Here is a 19756-nt window from a genome sequence, read left to right as displayed (position 1 = left end):
TCTATTAACTATGCACACTTGGGGGTAATAGCTACCTAGTTAATTTAATTATCAAATTCACCTTTTGATAACTATGTATAATGTCTCTCCTCTTGAATATAATCATTTTCATGAACACCACAATATTTTACTAATGAATGTGGCTAAAAGTTACAATTTAATTAAACTATACCTATTATTTTAAAATATGTTTTAGAATACAATTATTTGTTTAAAGGGACCTCAAAGAATGGAGGTTTTAGGTTATTTTTTCATATTAAATCAACTTTGTGAACTGGAAAGAAATTTGTGAAGGTAAAAACAATGGGATCATTCTTTAACCATGTGCTCTCCTGATGTCCTGGCTTAATATGGATTGACTGCCTACAATGAGATAACATTTGATTAGTCTGATAACTTGGCCATTATCAGCAGGATGTGAAAGAACCACTGGATATCCTGAGAACTTGTTGTGTAACTAGGTTAAGTGTAGACCTAAATTTGACCTACATATTTACCCCAGGGGCTTGAATCATCTCAGAAGTTTAAAGAATGACTTTAAGGGTTTCCTGACTTCTATTTCCACCTGCTACCTTTCTAATATTTCGTTAATCCTTAATTTTCTAAACTTGTTTTAAGAAGAAACTGAAAGAACATTGCCTGGATATTCCTAATGGCAGTAAACAGAAGAGAAACAAAATCCATTCCAGAAATTTCTCATTTGAACTTAGGCATTCTCTGACATTTTATTATCAATATAGACGACTTCCAGGCATCCCAAAATGTCTATTTAAAATTTATTCATTTAATATATTGTCATATTCCACAATTTCACAGCAGTAATAAGTCAGTAGAAGCAAATACTCAGATTTAGATTTGTATATTTCATTAGGATATGCACCATCATAATAACAATCATGGCATTATGATAAATGCATATATATTCATGTAAGTTATGAATATAAATATTTTCCCAGGTACAACAAGAATATATTCTTTTCTAATTTTCTCTGTCTAATAAATATCTGAAAATAGAAAATAACTCTAAGCAATCAATTAGATACATCATTTGTACTGTCAAGAACAGAGTTTTGTTTTTGCTTTTATTTTCTGTTATAAATGAGGTTTTTATAGTGCGGTGCTATAAAAGCTTCCTCTAAACAAGAGATAATATACATTTACTATTTGGGAACTAACTTTATTCGATATGGGAAGAATTGCCATGGGGTGTAAAGTCTAGGAAGCTACCATAGTGACTATCCCTTGGAATAAAAGTACTACCAAAACCCTAATTAGTTTAATGTGTCAGCAGTTCTTCCTTTCATACAGTCATTAACCAAACTCAGTCTGTAGCCAGAACAAATATCATCACATGTTTTTTCACCACATTAGATGTTTAATATAATTTTAAATAAACTAATTTAAAATGTAACTGAAAGACTGCAGGCAGATTATTAAGGATGATAAAAGACCAGTGGTAAAGGAACATCTGTTGTAAAAATTAAAAGACCCATTAAGAAATCTAAGAAATTATGTAATTAAGTCTTCTGTATCTTTTCAGAGAAATAGCAATGCTCTCTTAAGTTATCTAAGAACATTTCAAAGACTCCAATGAAAGTTATTTTTATTCTTTTGAATTTTACTTCTTGTATGAGTATCACTTTGAGAGTTTGTAGGAAAATCTACCCATCTCCTAATTTAAAGGAAGATATATTAGTGAAGTCATCCTATCTACTGGTTACAGTAACTTAAATCATGAAAGAAGAAAACATATTTTTCTTTTGTTTCATCAAAAATATTCATATAGCACATAGAGAGCTTTATAAAATATATTTTAAAAATTCACCCATCCTGCTTTATACAGTTCATTTGAGTTAGTAATTTCTGCCTAGTTGAAAGTCTAGTCAAATATATTATAGCACATCTACACATGAAAAATAGTGGTATGAGAAAAATACTTTCTTTTTGCTTTATCATTATTAATTTTTTTAAAAATGAGGAATTATTATCTTTTCACATAGCAGCTTTCTACTTTCCACTGAATCACTGTTTTCTGAACAAAGATGTCAAGGAATGGAAAATAAAATTTTTCTTAAGAATAGTTAGAGTGAAGAACAATCCAGTTTATTTTAAAGGCAGGCTCAATCTAAATCAATTATGCTTAAATCATCTTAGTGATTGTCCTTTTTTTTCTCCTTCACTAACCCACCTAAAAGGGCAATGTCTTTCTGATGAATAAGGCGAAATAAAAACATTAGAATTATTAAAGAGTATTTCTAACACTGACTGAATTGTCCTAATGGAAGTTGTAATAAAAGAAAAGATTAGCAAGTACAGATTTTCCTTGCTTTCCCTTTGTTAAAGTATTTTCTTCACTTTATTACATATAATACACATGAAATTGACATCATAATGTAGAATGTATTGTGATGTCAGGCTATATGTTGGGCAATGAGCGGTGTTTCTTCCTTCCTAATCGAAAAATAAATTTCCACGAAAAAGATTCGTTTAAAAAAAGTCCTGCAACTAAATCTTATAAGTATGAATGCAAAAATTCCTCAATAAAATACTAAATATTAAATAATATTAGACCTAGTATTACGTTAAAAGAACAGTACGTAGTATCTAAAGAGTAACTGTTACACATATAAAAGCAGATTTTAATTATACAAAATCTAAATAAATTAAAGAACAAAAATATATTATCATGTCAGTAGGTGACAAAAAAGGCATCTGACAAAATTCATATTGAATCATGTTTTTCGGAAAGTTTTGAATTAGCAACAGTTTTTAGCATAGTCAGCAGTAATTATCACAGATCAAAAGTAAGCTTTATAACCCCAAAACTGTAATAGCAGAGGCATTCTCATTAATATGGTCAAAACAAAGATGCAAAGTATTATAATCAGAATTTCATGTCATTGTAGATGTCCTAACCAGTGCAATAAAACAAGTAAAATAAATAAGAGATAAATACATGGAAGAAAGAGACAAATTACTCTCACTATTAGACATGAATGTTTATTTTTTTAAAAAAATTGAAATTCCATTAGAAGCAGTTAAAGAGTAAATAAGAATGAAACTTACAAAACCCTTATTTGAAAAATATTAATAAATTTCCAATATATCTACAATAATCACCTTAAATATTATGGGAAAAGAATCCCATTAATAATATAAGCAAACATAAACTGCTCATAAATATACTTAATGAGAATTTTCTAGAACGACATTAAAAACTGGAAATATATTACTGAGAGGCACACATGAATTGAATAAAACATTTTACATCACTGCTCAATATAGATACAGTACTCTTTCCAAGTTGATGTGTAAATTCAGCCTATTGCTAAAGGAAGTTCCAATTTATTTCGGAGGGGGGAGTTTTATGAAATGTATCTAAATGTACAAGAATAAAGTCAAGAATATTTTGAAACCAATACAAATGATGGTGACTTTTTCTACCAGAGCTTAACACATATTATACAACTACAATATTTAAAACAGTGTTGTACTAGCACCAAAAATGGATAGTCAGATCAGTGGGATATAAAATTCATCAACAGATCCAGAAAATGTAATATTGTAGTATATGATTTAAATGGCATTTCAAATCACTGAAACAGATGATGGCTTTTTCTATAAATAAAGCTGGGTGCTGGCTATACATAAATTAGAAAGTTAGATGTCTACCACATTATCCTACAACATAAAATGATGACTTCAATATTTTATTGTAAAAGAATAAAATCATGAAAAAGCTACAGGAAAATATATTTCTTAATTATTCTGAAAGCATATTATATCTGTTTTAGTCTAGTTTAAAACTAGTTGGGGCTTCCCTGGTAGCACAGTGGTTAAGAATCCGCCTGCCAATGCAGGGGACACCGGTTTGATCCCTGGTCCAGGAAGATCCCACATGTCATGGAGCAACTAAGCCCGCAAGCCACAACTACTAAGCCTGCGCTCTAGAGCCTGTGAGCCACAACTACTGAGCCCAAGTGCCCCAACTACTGAAGCCTGCACGCCTAGAGCCCATGCTCCACAACAAGAGAAGCCACCCCAGGGAGAAGCCTGCGCACCGAAACAGAGTAGCCCCTGCTCTCTTGCACTACAGAAAGCCCGTGGGCAGCAAAGAAGACACAACACAGACAAAAAATTTAAAAATAAAATAAAATAAATAAATAATAAATAAATAAATTTAAAACTAGTTGAAAGATCTCAGCATGAACAGGATGTAATGGAGAACATATACTCCCAGATATGACTAAAACAAAAGGATTTATTGACACCTGCACCCAGGAGGCAGTGGTGAGAAAGAGGAAGGGTCTTTAGCACTAGCAAAAAGAAATATTTTTGGTGGTTAGTCTCCAGAGAGGGATTGTTCTATACTAGCTGAAAAATGTGGGGAAAACAGGAATGGAATGGAAGTAGGTATCACAACATAGTTGTAGGTCTAAGGGGAAAGGCTGGGTTCACCTCTATAGCATCCCATAATAGTAACAGTGGGCATCAGAAAACATGCACCTGTGCTTGCATTAATGTGTGTTTCTGTTTGTCCCAGAGAGAAGAGCAGAGGACAGTTTCTCCGCCTCCTGAAGTTAACTTAGAGTAGCCATGCCTCCCACTGGTGATCAAGTCTTCACAGGCTAACCTGCGCATAGGCAAGTGATACCCAGCCTTCTGAAATTGTTTCACTAAAATCTAATTACATTTTTGTAATTCAAATATAACATTCACCTTAATTCAAACTATTGTACTACAATAAATTTGTATCATTTGACTTATGATTTGAGGCACTTAGATTCCAAATAATTTAGTAGATAGTTTGGAGTACAAAAAGAAAAGCCTCATTGAAAGGTAGTATTTTTGGAGAACCCAGGCCTTCCACAGAAGATTTTCCATGGGACTATCAACACACATTCCTAAGCACAACACAATGACAGAAAGTATAGAGAAAAATCTTGATGGACGTGACCTCGTAATTTGTTTAAATTGTGGCAAGTAACACTATACATGAAAGAATGAACGACGGAAATAAATTTAGGAAATATATTCCAGACAAAGGGTTTACGTACTTAGTCTAAAAGAGATTCTTACAAATCAACAGGAAACAGGGGAACACTCCAAAAGAAAAATAGGCAAAGTAATGAACAAGCAATCTGCAAAAGAATAAATACAATTGACTAATATAAAAATGTTTAAGCCCACTAGGAATCAAAGACATGCAAACTAAAATAATAAAATTAATTTTACCTCTGGTATTGAAAAAGATGAAAAAACAATAATACCCAATTCTGGTGAATGTATGGGAAGATAGGTAAACTTATCCACTACCATTGTGTGTACTTGATAATATCTATCAAGAATCTTAAAGGCAGCAATCACACGTCTAAGAACACTTCCTAAGAAAATAATTGAGCAAGTAAACAGATTGTTGTCATCTTCTTCATATACAAAGGACACCGTGTTATTACCAAGATTCTGATGAATTATTTATTTTTCAGAATAAAAAGCTGTTTAGTATTGTAGAGACCCTATCCTCACAGTATACCCAAATCAAGAAAACGCAAAGATTCTTTTTTTTAGATGGCACCCACAATCAAAGGCTCTAATCACAAGAACAAAGAGAGACACAGAATAAAAGAGACAGATGGAGACAATGTGAGTCCCATTTGTGCACCTGCAGGGAAATGGGTTCTCTGGAACACTGAAAAGCTGGAGCAGAAGCAGGGACACCTGGGCACTAACTATCTTTCTTTCCCTGGACGGGAAAGAAGCCTTGCTAATGCTAAATTCGATTTAAGAACCAGAAGATCCTAATATTTGAATATAATACCTTAAACAGAAGTGAACAGATTGTTAATGTTAGTTTCTTCCAGGAGGCTGATGTAAGCTCCGGGTACAAAAGACTTGTGGCTCAGCACAAATTGAACATTTTCATACATTGAGCTTCTCTCTACTCAGTATGGGTAATATCAACAGCAGTTCTGCGATCTATTTGGAAACCAGGGGCCAGGAAGACCTCCATCAAAATATGCTGGGTTAAATCAGAAATTTAACCTAATTTACAACATGTGTGAATATATGTGAACATATTATGCGCTCTTCTCACTAACTGGAAATGCGCAACACCTTTACAACTACGGACCTATTGAAATTTTTAACCACTTAAGCTATGTAAACATAACCCTCCAAAATAGGGATCAGAAATATCCCAGACTTTGTAAACATAACCTGCTGAACCAATCAGAAGTGTTTCCACGTCCATGTCTGATATGTTCAATTCAGCCTGTAATTTGGACAAGGTCATTCATTCATTATGTGTGTCAACATTTTGAGTCTGTAATTGCAATTTGGATGTCTTTCTGTTTCTCTCATTATATTTATGGAATAAAGTGCCTTAAATATTTCTGACCTTTGCTACTCTTTATCCTCTGAGGCTACATGATGCCAAAATATCTTAAGAGAAATGAAAAAGTTCAGTCCGTCACTATTCTCAACAGTTTTTCTATAAGAAATCAAACATGCTCATATTTTTTAATATCCAAAGATTTGTCTGATTGGAAAATGTTGCCATTACAGCAACACTGTCAAGTTTCTTAGAGATTCAGAATTAATGTCTCAACTGAGTACCACTTTAATAAAATATAGTCTTTCTCATTTTCCCTTTAAAGATAACTGCCTACATATTAAATTTAACCCTAAATATTTATTGGCATTCAATTGTTCCATTCCTTTCTTGACCAATGGCCAGACTTACAAAAGAGCCATTCCTAATGCCCATTAATTTCTTTCTTTATTCAGGAAGTGTTTATTGAACAGTACTTCGCTTAGCACTGAACCAAGCCATGAGAATATAAAGTTAAATAAGTCATGACTCCTGCTCTCAAGAATATTATAGTCTAGGTAGAGGCAGATGGGTAAATTAGCAATTCAACTGCAGTCCAGTGAGAACTACCTACTGATTAAGAGGCCTGGAGGAGGAGCACACAAACCAATCTAATGCTAAGGAGGATGGGCTCAAGTCAGGGAAGTCTTTCTAGAGGTGACGCTTGATCTGAGTTGGGAAATAGGATGAGGAAAAGGTGACAGGAGGAGAATTCTCCAGAAAATGGCAACAACATATGAATCATCACAAAGGTGTGACATGGTATGATTCATTTACAGAAATCACAAGTCCAACATAGCCAGAGTAAAGGGCCCATGTGGCAGAAAGAAAATAAAAACCTTTTCAGGAGGATGTGATTGCTAAGCCAAGGATTTGGGACATGATGCTGAAAGCTGCAGGGAGCCATGGCATGGCTTTACGAGACAGAAAAATATCATGAGATAAATGCTTTGAAAACAAGCCCTCTGGCTGTTCTATAGAGGGTACACTGAAAGGAGAGCCAACTAGCGAGAGGGAAATGGGATGTTGTCGCAATAATCCAGGCAAGAAATCTTAACAGCTTCAATTAAAGTAGGAGAGATCTAGGGGGGAGAACAGATTTGGAATATATTTCAGTACTGGTGAAAAGCTGTACATAGGGAAAGGAGTCTGAACTGGTTCTAGATTTCTGATTTGGAGTACTAAGTGAAGGCTGTTTAACTCACTAAGATGAGAAATTCAAGTGAAGGAATAGGTTTGGAGTGAGAGATGGTAAACTTAATTTTGAAATTGATGAGTTCAAAATCCAAGTGGATTCATGCAGAATACAGCTGGATAAGTGAAAGGTCTCAGTCAGAGATGCAGGACTTAACAGAAGAGGTAGTTGAAGTCATGGGAGTGGTGTCAGGGCTATGGAGGGCGGGGGCAGAAGATGGGATGTTATTCAGAAAGAAGAACAGAGGTACCAGCATAGAACCCTGGGAAACTCTAAGTTGAGAGGAGAGCAGGAAGCAAACTACAAACACTTAATACTAGAGGAACAGATGAGGAGAAGGAGGAAGAGGAGGAGAAGAGATTTAAACAGGTTGATGAAGAAGAACTCCAAGAAGGTAAAGTGTTTCAGATGCTTCAAAGAGGTCACTTAATACGAACAAGACAAATGTCAGAGCCTTTAGCATTGTGGAAATCAGAGCTGAAGGAAACAGTGGTAGGAGGAAAAAGGAAAAGAGAAGTAATCAGATTCCAGAAGGCTAAGGCAGGAAATGGGCAGTGGGGACCAATTTTCCTAACAGTTTATCAAAGAAAGAAAAGAATGATGCAAACATGCTCCGTATCAGCCACTAATTTTAAATTAAATAATTATTACCAGGTCTAATTCTTCCACAATGCATGTTTTGGCGACATCCTTTTCAAACAGAAATGAAGTCTTTTGCAAACAGTTTTAATGGAAGAGAAGATAAACTTTTTTTTCCTTTCTACTCTGATGCCAAATTTTTAAATAAATAACATCAACAGCAGAAGCAGCAGTTGGGAATTAGAGTGAATCACCTTGAGGTTTCCTTCCAAAGTTATTCAAAATCCTGTTTGTACAGATACATGCCATTCACACAAAACAAACTTTACCCTACTAGAGTGTAAATAAATATGTAATATTCACTTCATTGCATCTTATATTTCCTTTAAGATCATGGTGTTCCGCTTAGTCACCTAATATTGAACACTAGTATTTTCGATTAATTCTTCCAAAGAGCTTTAAATCATTTGCTCTCAATCTTCCTAGTGAAATCTCCTCTCACTATTCCCTTTTCGGACTGGTAATTCTCCCATAACCCCTTTGTATAAATATATTTAGTTCTTACTAATGTTTGTTTCTAACTCTAATATCAGCTATAAATATTTAATAACTATGGTGACTTACATTTGTATAGCATTGTTCACCCTGAGAGATCCCAAAGCACCTTTCCAAACTACCCACTGCTCACATAAATAAATGCCAGGCCACATTAAGGATGATGAAATAACCAGTCACACAATTAACATGCTGTTTACCTAGCTCCAGAACAATAAAGATGCTTCACAAGACTTGAGCTAATATCAGTCACAGGAGATGCTCTACTGAACACCAAGCCACAAGCTGATATGATCTCTGACTGTTAACACGGGCCATTTTTTATGCACTGGGATATAACTCTTAGCGAGTCAAAGAGAATTTGTTTTGCCAAAAAGATCAGTGGTGTGGGAAGACATTCTGGAACCTTTTTGAAACATTGAAAATGTTGAAGTATGTGGGCCAAGCGATGGGATTCAGAATGTCCTGCTTGAGCAGTGGAGGAGCTGAGGGTGCGGGGCGTGGAGACTAATATCACCCTGTTTGGTCCTGAGGGATGGCTGGTTAGCCAAAGACGGGTAAGATTCCTCAGAGGAGGAACAACCTAAGACAGGCACAGCCGCAGAGGGGCCAACACGGGTGGGGCACAGACCCTTAATCCTTTTGAGAGAGGTCTCCTGCCCCCAGGGCTGCTTTGCTCTCCACGCCCAGCTCAAATCAGGACCCAGGAGGCAAACAAAGATCATTGCCCCCAGTCATGTGAGGCCTTTGATTGTTTATGGGATTAACCTGGGAGTGTTAGACCCTTAGGCTATGCCGAGAACTCAATAAAAGCAATGTGGGATCAATCAGCGAGGCTCTTGATCCTAGAGGTCTTGAGTCCCCCGGTCCCATCTTTCTCTTCAGTCTGTGTCTGTGTGTTCTTCAAGCTTGCGGCACCCATCACTCACCTCGAGTCGCCGAGTTGATCCCGGCACAATGGCTGTTTAAAAATGCTTGAATAATAAAAATGCTTGAATAAAATGCAGGTACTTTATGCATACCTAAAAAACCCTTTCTTTCTTAAACTAAGCTTTTACTGCTAAACAGGAAACTTTTTGCTAATGGCTGACACAAAATGTGGCTCCCAAGTTATAAATCTCAATTCAAATAAGCACTCCTTCTGTGACCTAGAACAAATTACTTGCACTACCTCTTCGTTTCATAGGTTTGGAAGGAAAACTCTATTATTTCTGACTTCCACTCAGCAATTTTTTTTTAATCTTTTTTTTTTAATAAATTTATTTATTGGCTGTGTTGGGTCTTCGCTGCTGCACGCCAGCTTTCTCTAGTTGTGGCACGCCGGCTTTCTCTAGTTGCGGCACGCCAGCTTTCTCTAGTTGTGGCACGCCAGCTTTCTCTAGTTGCAGCGAGTGGGGGCTACTCTTTGTTGTGGTGCATGGGTTCCTCACTGTAGTGGCTTCTCTTGTTGCGGAGCACAGGCTCTAGGTGGGTAGGCTTCAGTAGTTGCGGCACATGGGCTCAGTAGTTGTGGCACACGGGCTTAGTTGCTTCTTGGCTTGTGGGATCTTCCTGGAGCAGGGATCGAACCTGTGTCCCCTGCATTGGCAGGCAGATTCTTAACCACTGCACCACCTAGGAAGCCCCTCAGCAATTTTTGATTTGAAAAACCATGAAAGTTTGCTGAAAGATTCCTCTAGCCACAGATGATTTTGGCAGAGAAGTTCTGTCCTGAAACCTCACGTTGTTTCAGGCACGCACGTCAACCAGCCATAATAGTGGGTAAATTAAATTTTCATGAAAATACTAAAAAAAAAAAATAATAAGGCTTAATATTTACCACCCTGATTAACATCTTCCTCCAGTAAAGCACATAAGATCTTAACTTTTGCTATGAAAATGAGAGGTTGAAAGTGGGGGAAATTAGGAGTTATTGATAAATAAACCCAATAAGGGTAATTGATTAATCCTCTAAATAGAAAATGATAGTAAGTACAACATATATTTGCCAAATGGTAAAACTTTACTTGTACAGATTAAATTGATAAATTATTATTATTAATATTGACATAGTATATACTAGACAATATGCTAAATGTATTAGACGTTTTATCTCGTATGATCTTCATAACTACTTTATTAAGCAGTTACAGTAGAGTCTTATATTTGTTAGCAACATATTCAATACTCTTGCAAATAGCTAAATTTTCAAATATGGAAATTTTTATGTAAGCTTCTGGTCTTTAAAACCACATTCATGTTTAATTCAGTTGTTTCCTGTTCATATCTTCATAGTGTAACCTAATTTTCAATTGGCACTAAAGCTTGATTTTCTTTAAGTTGTTTTGCAAAGATGACAGGATTTACGAAAACAGTTTTAGGAAGCACTTTCTCTAGTTTCTATATATGGATTGTAAGAAAGAACGAATCATGTCTTGGATCTGACCCAGTAATGAATTTGACATTCTAGCTTTTAATATATCCCAACCTTCTATCTGCTAAGAAACATCACTTTATTAGATTTCTTCTCATTTATTTTCCTTTTCAGCATGGTCACCAGCAGTTGACTTTCTTTCAGAATCATTTTTTTTATAAAGAAATAGAGATTTTTACAGGTTCAAGAGAAAATCTGCAGAGTTGATTATGCTCACTGATTAGGTAAGGAATTCATTGCTCTGAAGCACATGGTTTGCTACATGTTGTGGAACTTGGAAGTTGCTCTCAAATATGGAAACATATGAATGCTAGACCCATGAATGGCAAGGGTCAATTTTATTGTAATCTGTATTCACAGAAAGGAGGAAGGCGAAGCTCAGTAAAACTAAGTAATATACCCCAGCCACACACGCAGTAAATGAGAGAGGCTTTCAACTTAGGTCTGGAGAACTCCAAAGCCTGTTTTTTTCTTTTATAACACAGCCATCTCCCAGCCAGTCTAGCATCGTGAATGGTCTGACTTCCTGGAACTACTTTAATGAAAACTAGTTTTACTATAGTTTGGATTAGAACAAAAAATTTTTAAACCTGTCTCCTAGCCTTGATTTGGCAACTAACCAGTTTTGGGATTTTTAGATAGACACCTTAACCTTTCTGGAATTCAATGTTTTTGTCTATAAAAAGGAACAGTTTGTCAGGGTTTAACAAGCTCCAAGGTCCTACTGGCCTATAAAAGTGTTGCCAAACAGATTCACTGCCAGGAAAAGCTGTGTATGTGATTGTGTACAAGTATATGCTGCGAGGTAATTAAGATTTGTTGTTGTTGTTCATCTAATTGGATCAAACACCCCTCATGCAATTGGACTACAAAATTAATGTGCTTACTAAGTGCTTGTGCTGTAAACATTTTAAGAATGAACTTCAGTGTATTCTACATCTGAGCAACATTTCACCTTGATTTTAATTAAATAGGTCTAAACTTACACTGTTTTACTGTAATATTTGAACAGTGCACATTGAATTTAAGTGGGATCCACAATAGAATTGTCCTGGGTTTGTTCAGGTATAATTATCCTGCTCTTCACATAAATAGGGAAATAGTGCCTCAGATTTATGGAATTTTCTCACCCATCTCTTGTCATCTCTCTAAATTACCATATCTTCTAAACCAGTGTCTCTCAAACCAGATTGTACCTAATAATCATAGTATATGGAGAACTCAAATACAGATGATGAAATGAGGCACAGAAAGGCTACCTAACTTGCCAAAGCTTCATAGCTGGGAAATAAATCAATGAGCTCTGGCTCTAAAGACCCAGCCTTTTACCGTTGCATTATACTGCCTCAACCAAGAAGCTTTTTGGAAACAGATGACTGGGTACCACCTGATACCTAGTGAGTCAGAATTCCGGGAACATGGTTGTTTTGTGTTTGTGTGTTCAATGTTCCCACGGTGATTCTAACGGGGCTGCTTCCAATGCATGAAAATCACTAAACTAGACTACTTGCAAAAAAGAAAAAAGAAAACCTCTATTTGCAAGCGGAAGAAATCAGCATCCAAGCATCTGGTCTTCTGTTGAGAGGACTGTCATACAATAGCTTTGCTTACTTCAGAGATGCACTTAATATGCCTGCAAGGGCACACAATTTTGTAAGCATCAGTTGCTCTCTTTCCACTTACTCCAAGAACAGGCCAGGTTTTTGTTTTTTTTGTTTTTTTTTTTTCTTGCAAATCTAGTCCCAAATGTGAGAGAACTGAAATGTCCTAGGGAAACAAGACCAGTCCAACACAAGCTGACAGCACGATGTCATGAAAAGAACAAAGGCTTGGGGGGAACAGCAAATAGAAGCTAAAATCCCAGCTTGCCATTTGCGAAATGATATGAATACCAGCAAATTATTTAACCTCCGTGTGCTTTAGTTTCCTTATTTATAAATAAGGAATATAATAATAGGAGCCACTTCCGCAAGATTGTGAGAGGCAGTACAGCTTGACAGTCAAGGGTAGAATCAAATCCTAACTCTGTAAATCGGGGATTCCGAGACTCCCCAGAGAGTGCCGAGGAGGAGTCAATGAGATAACACGCGCGTTATTGCTATTAGTATTGGGATTGCTACAAGGATTTAAGTTAAACCTTTGCAATGAAACTGGCCCAATAAAGGATTTGTAAACATTCCTTTCTCATTTTTTAATCTCATCTACAGGTAGAATGTCAGGAGAAACCATATACACTGAATGTGCTCAGAAACCCATACACCATCAGAGAGATTGAAAAAATAAGGAAAGAAGCGTGTTGAAGGCATGTTTCAGGACTGTAAAAGAGTCCTAAAATAGAATCCTTTGCTTTCCTTTGAACTGGGATTTTAAGAAGACCTAGGTGAAAAATAGTATGGAGGTTCCTCAAAAAATTAAAAATAGAACTGGGAAGTGATCCAGCAATTCTACTTCTAGATATATATCTGAAAGAAATGAAATCACTGTCTCAAAGAGATGCCTATACCCCCATGTTCATTGCGGCATTATTTGCAACAGCCAAGACATAGAAACAACCTAAGTGTCTACTGATGGATGACAGGATAGAGAAAATGTGGTACACACATACAATGGAATATTATTCAGCCCTAAAAATGAGATACTGCCATACATGACAACATGGATGAAACTTGGTGCTAAGTTCAATAAGTCAGAAAAAGACAAATAATGTAAGATCTTACATATATGTGGAATCTAAAACAAACAAACTCATAGAAACAGAAAGTACACTGGTGGTGGTTGAGGGAGGGGAGAAATAGGTGAAGGTGGTCAAAGGGTACAAACTTACAGTTATAAAATGAATAAGTTCTGGGGATATAATGTATAGCAAAGCAAATATAGTTAACAATGCTGCATTGTATATTTGAAAGTTTTTCTTAAAAGAGTACATCTTAGAAGATCTCAACACATACACACACACACACACACACACACACACACAGACAAAACTATGGGAGGCAATAGGTATGTTAACCTTATTGTGGTCATCATTTTGTAATATATACATATATCAAATCATCATGTTATACACCTTAAACTTATGCAATTATATCACAATAAATCTGAAGAAAAGACCTAGGGCTAGAATTTCAAAGATGAACCTCTGCTCTTTATCACAGCCTCCACCAAAACCACACATCAAACTACTTAAAAGACCACCCTTCCCAGCTACCTCTCCCTCTGTGTCCTACTGCCAACTCACCATTTTAATCAAACACTCTTGAGTATCTTGTTCCTCGGTGCCTACACTCTTGCCCTTCTTTCTTCCTGGAATGTAATCTACCAACCACATCATCACTCAGCAAAATCTAACTCACTCCCACAAGACCTGACCAAATACTATTTCTCCTTTCCCTAAGTTTCTCAGGCAGAATGCATCTTTCCCCACACTGGGCTCCAGTATCTACAAAACAAGTATCTGTGTATACCTTCATTATTAATTCTAGTCACTAATTCATTCTGATATATCTTGATAATTGGCAATTTATAAAACTTGGCTTTCCACTAGATTTCAAGTTTCCTGATGGGAGTTTATCTTGCATATCTTCATGTTTTCCCATAGAGGCTGAACTACCGCCTTGCATATAGTAGGCATTCAACACAAATTTACTGGAATAATATGTGGGCACTGCAGAGTACCATGGCCATGGATGGAACACAAAGCAACACTTGTCTCAATCACGTGGTCCCTGCCATGATGCCTTTAATTCAGTGTATGGCAGACACTAAATGAAACTGTGCTCTGAAAAATAAAGTATAAAGTCTTTAATATCTGAAAAACAGACTAGTGCAAAACTGAGCCTGGGGCATATGTAGTAAAATTTCAGTGAAAGGATGCAACTAATTGGCAGTTTAAAAAGTCATTCTCCCATATAAAGATATTATAGTTTAATGTACTGTAATGCAGATTCAATAAAACCTCTGCCATTTTCATTTTAAAATATTTGAAGACATACAGGGTAATGTCCCAGGAACAGAAATTAATTTTCAGTGTATGTGCTATTAAAGTTATTCACTTTTCGTATCATACCCTACACTGACACTTTTGACAAGTTTTTAAAACTATACTAAATTAGATTTCAATCATAATCCTACAGAGAGAGAGAAAAGAAGGAAAGAAGGAAGGAAAGAAGGAAGGAAGGAAGAGAAGGAAAGAACATGGGGAAGGAGGAAAGAAGGAAGGAAAAATATATTTAACTGCAGTGGAAAATGGAGGGGAAATCCAGCCATGCCTAAATATAACATTTTCTCTACCTTGGTATGGTACTCCTTGAAGATACTGTACCAAGTGGGGGGGTACTGACATTTTTAAATGAAATAATATTTCAGCTGCTTCTGCAACAGTATAGTTTGCCTACACGTTTTTACAATAGTTTTTTCTTCCTCCTCCTTACAACAGTACTTATGGAAAAATATTATTCAAAAGAGTAGCTCTCAGTGTAGCCCACAGGGCCCTGGTGTTCCTTTTCAGGTGATCCACCAGGTGAAAACTGTTTTCATAGTAATATTAAAATTGTATCTGCCTCTCCCATCATGTTGATATATTCCCTGATGATAACAAAAAGTGATGGGTAAGACTGCTGACCTCTTACCATGAAGAAAGCACGGGAGGCAAACTATACTAGGTGTCAGTATATCCTCCAACTGCTACACACTCACAGTAAAAGAAAAATTGCTAGTTTCACTTGAGAATAGCCTTAATGAAGCAGTAAAATCTATTGATTTTTAAAATCTTGACTGGAGTAAAGATCTTCTAAATATCCTGTATGATGAAATGTAAAGTGTACATAAAGCACTTCTGTTACAGACTGAAAGATGATGTTTGACTTGGGGAGGGGTTGGGGGTAGCATTTATACTATCAATTCAGTTGTGAGTTGAACTAGCCACCTTTTTAATGGTACATGATTTTTACTTGAAAAGTCTACTGACAGATAAACTACAATTATTAAGACTTGGGTGTGTGGAAGATTTTTCTCAAAAGTGAATAAAGTAAACCTGTTAACTAAAGAAAAACGGAAATTTTGGCCAATGATTAAACTTGAGCTTTCAAGTGAAAAATAATATGTTGGAAAACTTATACCTTCCATACATCTAATCAGGCTTTTCTGATCACTTTTCTGATTATATTGGTGGTGATATTAACAAACGTAATGCTTTGTTATCACATAATAAAATGTTCCAACATTTGAAACAGATATATAAACTCAATGAACCAATATTATCCAAAAATTTCAAAATCTTCTATAGTTAAAAGATTCAATCAAACAAACACATAGACAATGGATTTTAAGTTTATTGCTATAGTCTCAGATTCTATATTGAAATTATCTTTAATGAAAAAAAATTTGTCAACTTTAGATGTAGTAACAAAGATAATCTGAAAATGTCATTAAAATAATCTTCCCTGTCACTATGCATCTGTGTGAAACCAGATTTCTTTTTTTTTAATGTTAATCATTTTATTATTATAATGACAAGACAGTTTTTCATATCACCATTACACTCATGCTAGGGATAACAATGCTTCCTCTACTATAAATGCTACTTGATATTTTTAAGACATGTTATTTACTATGCTTGGAATATCTGGGCATGCTTAATGAAATAAAAAATTATAAAACATTCCAAACTTTTTTACTTAAGCAAAGTACCTAATTTTATACAATTTACACACCTTTTAACTTTAGTAATAGAAACAATGAAACTATTTCACTTCTTGACATTTAACAATTATAAAAGTTTAACTCCCCAAGACAGGCACTACAATCATAGAATAGATTCTGTCATCAATATGATGGTCTTGGCATCTTATATATTATGTTTCCACTTTAAATTAAGTCCTACTTACCAAAAGAAAAACAAGCTAAGATAATGAACAGGCAGTTTATAAAAGAATAGAAACAGCTAATAACAATACTGACATATCAACCTCATTTGAAATGAAACAAACACAAATTTAAAAAATAAGGTACCATTTTTCACATATATTGGCAAAGATTATATTTTTTTAAAAAAGATCCTATCTACAGATGATCAGAGCATGTAGGTGAGGGGTGAGAGAGAGTGGTCACACATATAACACTAACTGGAAGTATAAACTGTAGGGCCTTTTTAGAGAACAATTTGGCAATACTTATCAAGGCTCTAAAATGTTTAATTCCTTTGAATCAATCATTCCATTTGCAGAAATCTACTTTCTTAAGGACATAATTAAACATGTACCTCAAAACGTGGTTACAAGGATATTCAACGAATCACTGCTTATAGTAAAAATTCCAGACATTCAAAATGTCTAACACAGAGGAAAGAATGAGTAAACTGTGGCACACCTCCCTTATGGTAGGCAGTGGGCTTCCCCTAGATGTCACTCTCCCAGACCTCGCCTTAGCTTCTTCCTTACCAGGAGTTCAATTCCCACAGAAGCCACAGATCTCAGAGTTCAGCTTTCTCAGTGACGTGACCTGAGTCAATGTAAACTTTGGGGAAATTTTCTGGGGGCTCTTAGGAGGAAAAAAATCTTCCTCATTGACAAAACTGAGATGTGAGAAGAAAAACAGCCTTTCCTGCCTTTTAAATGTAATTTTTATGAAGATGTGAAGCTGGAAGTTACAGCAGCAGCTCTTATGACCATGAGGGAGACAAGCCTAAGGCAAAACCAGAAAGCTGAGGCTGAGACAAGAAAAAGTGTCCTTAATGACGCCTCTGAACTGTTTTGTTATGTGAGAGAATAAATGTCCTTGGTTACTTACGTCAATTATATTTGAACATTATTACCTCTGGTCAATAGCATCCTGAAAACAGCCATATAACACAATACTTTAAAGTCACTAAAAGTTATGCTACTGCAGGAGATTTATGAACGCTAGATGTACAGTTAAAGAGAAAAAAAATTTTAAATAGTATGTTCCCATTAAAAAAAAGAGTAAGTACATTAATATGGCATCATTTGCCAAGAAAAAGGTCTGGGAAGATACTATAGGTTTTAGGGATAGTTACCTCTGAAATAGTTATCTCTAAAAGCTAGGAATTCAAATGTTCCCTTTTTGTGTATTCATATTTTCTATTGTTTTCTACAATGAACATGTATCACTTTAACATTCTGCCACCGATTTCTATTTCTTCAGTAAATCTAATGTGATTTTGGGGAGGAAGAAGAGGTAAACATATTCTAGTGAGCGATCTTGAACTGGGAGTCTGCCTTTTTAATAGGAAAAGTTGTTTCTTTTTTTTTAAACTGTTCTGTGAAATAAAATTGGATAATCTCAGGCATTTATTTTTTAGTGAATACAGAAGATTAGTTTTCATTTCCCTTTGTTACTCAAAAAATCATATCATGAATTTGTACCATTTCGTATTGAAATTTCTTCTGTGAAGCAAAAACAGTCGCAAAATGAAGGATCTTCAGGGGTCATAGGAACAGCAGATGATATCAAATCATTAAAGGTGAGAACAGTAAACTGCCTCTGGGTTGGTTTAGAATCATCTTGAAATGTAACATCCTGATGTCTCGATCCACTGGGTTTCCAAAGAGCTACTGCAACAAAATGGTGCTCATCTATTTTGCTTTCCTCAAATGCCCATTCTTTTTCTTCTTCCCCATCCAGAAACAAACGTGTTTCTTTATAAACTTGGCCTATATGCAGGTTTAATGGGGATATATCAAATTCAAGCCGTTGCAATTCAAATCCTAATCCAACACCTATTGCTTTTATGAAGCTTTCTTTCAGTGCCCAATTCCTATAAAACATATCCAGCTGAGTCCATTCATCCTTAAAACTTCTGATTGTTTCCCATTCTTTGTTGGTAACTTTTCATAATATGAAAAAATTCTGGAATTGAACCACGACCTGGAAAACTAGTCTTCATTATGTCAATTCCAACTTGTAGCTCAGATTCAGCAGCAAGTACAGCATAGTCCCCTTGATGAGAGATGTTAAAGTTGAAATTGGGGTAAGGATTCAATGAGTCTTTCGCAAGAACTGGTTTTCCTTTTGCAGTTCTTTGCAAACGAATATTATTCCAAGGTATATTCAATTTCTCTGCAACTAATTTCCTTATCATCAGACGACCAGCCAAGGCTGCCTTAGCGTCCTGTGCAAAGACAAACTGGCCAATGCGCTCCTTCTCCTTGGGCTGGATCGATCGCACCGCCAACAGCCATTCGGCTCAGCTCGGCAGCCAAGTGCCACAAGAAAAGGCCCAGCGCATGCCCTCCATAGCTGGCACCGAGCAGAGTCACTTGGCAGGGAAAACCATCCACTGAACACCTCACCGCCACCTCGGGCTTGATCAGATTTCTTTTTAATATTCTCCACCCAAAACTTCATGTTGCAACAGATTTAGTGCAAAAGATGAGACAGCGAGCTATTTTCTATTACTCCATACATTAAAAAGATTTGTAAAAATGTAAAACAGTGCTACTTTTCTCAGAAATTTTTTTCTTCTTTTAGAATAGTTTTCATTAAAATGTTATTTACATCAATATGTAATTGGTTTATTATTGTTATTTTTAAATGAATTAATAACTAAATGTTAAAAATTTTTAACACTAAATTTCTAATGTGGTCAATCAATAGATACAATGCATATAAACAAAGCTTTGGGGGG

General features: G+C 35.6%; 1 protein-coding gene and 1 pseudogene across 1 annotated transcript in view; both read right to left on the bottom strand.

Annotated features, from left to right (window-relative positions):
* The window catches only part of GRM8 (glutamate metabotropic receptor 8), a 757013-nt gene that overhangs the window by 247406 nt on the left and 489851 nt on the right, over positions 1-19756 (bottom strand). The window lies entirely within an intron of this gene.
* On the bottom strand, positions 18481-19405 carry LOC130852498 (L-aminoadipate-semialdehyde dehydrogenase-phosphopantetheinyl transferase-like; annotated as a pseudogene).

Source organism: Hippopotamus amphibius, chromosome 4 (assembly GCF_030028045.1).
Source record: "Hippopotamus amphibius kiboko isolate mHipAmp2 chromosome 4, mHipAmp2.hap2, whole genome shotgun sequence".
NCBI classification, from domain to species: domain Eukaryota; kingdom Metazoa; phylum Chordata; class Mammalia; order Artiodactyla; family Hippopotamidae; genus Hippopotamus; species Hippopotamus amphibius.
This window is presented reverse-complemented; position numbering and strand designations above follow the sequence as displayed.